Below are 1,200 nucleotides of genomic sequence, written 5' to 3'. Positions count from 1 at the left end.
AAACCACCAAACCTACCATCAAGCATGGAGGTGGCAGCATTATGCTCTGGAGCTTTACACAAAGTAAATGAAACAACTCCACGTTCTTTAGAAAGCATCAGCCAAACTGTTGGGTCTAGGATGGAGCTACACATTAAAACACACATTAAAAGAAATGGTTAAATCAGGTTAGAATGAAGGTTTTAGTCTGGTCCTGACCTAAATCCCATCAAGAATATTAAGTTTACATTATCTACACCAATTCTGTCAAGAGGAAAGTCACAGATACAACCAGAAACCTGCAGCAGACCTACAATAAATCTTGGAAATGCATGATTTGTGACAAGGAGTCGTGTGTTTCAATGATTCCATCATAAAAAAATACGACTTATAGGAATCGTTGGAAACTCAAGACTGCCGTGATGTACGTGGTCTTTACAAGTTTATGGAAACTTTTGTCCTCAACTGCTTGTCCCACTTGCTACCATATATATTGTATTAAAGAGCCCATAGCTTTGCTTTGGGGATTTTTCTCTTTCCTTTGGTTTGTTATAAACTGTAGCAGCACACCGAATGGAGTTATCGACTCCCACAGAAAACACTCACCTGCCTGAAACGTCTTGTTTTCTTCAGTTACCTGTTTATGTCACCATGTAGCACATCTGCATGGCCTAAAATAATGATTCAACCTGGCTAATGTAGAACTTAATAGAATAGAATAGAATAGAATGCCTTTATTGTCACTATACACATGTACAATGAGATTAAGAGCAGCTCCTTCAGTGCAATATAGAATAAAGTACAAAATAAAGAGCAAAAAAATAAAAAATAGAAGAGATTTAAGTATAAAATAAGATAAGTTATATATACAATATACAGTCTTACAGTTAAAGTATGACCCTACAAAATGATGCAAAATGTACATGAAAGCCCAACAAATCCAAACCTTCTGTGGATCCCCTACGAGCCAAATGTGCATTATTCTAATTTTAATTTTCATATGCATTATTTTAGTGCCGCTACAAAGTGTGAAAGCATGAAAACACATTCTAGTAGACCCCAAAATAAAATTATGAACCTTAACATGTGCATAATATGAGCTCTTTAAATGGGCTGAATGAAAAATAGAAACCTGATGGACATTCTGCAAATTATCTATACGTTGAGGAACTTCTTTTCAAATTCTTTCTATTTATTTGACCTTCATCAGCAGATCAAAAC

The 1,200-nt window shown here is 35.3% G+C and overlaps 1 protein-coding gene across 1 annotated transcript in view; it reads left to right on the top strand.

The window, feature by feature from the left end:
• Positions 1–1,200, top strand: part of LOC103374883 (fibrillin-2-like) — a gene marked incomplete at its 3' end in the record, with an annotated part of 42,653 nt that overhangs the window by 26,705 nt on the left and 14,748 nt on the right. The gene's annotated exons all lie outside the window — the stretch shown is intronic.

This window comes from Stegastes partitus, unplaced genomic scaffold, assembly GCF_000690725.1.
Source record: "Stegastes partitus isolate 25-593 unplaced genomic scaffold, Stegastes_partitus-1.0.2 Scaffold2385, whole genome shotgun sequence".
In the NCBI taxonomy this organism is placed as follows: domain Eukaryota; kingdom Metazoa; phylum Chordata; class Actinopteri; family Pomacentridae; genus Stegastes; species Stegastes partitus.
This window is presented reverse-complemented; position numbering and strand designations above follow the sequence as displayed.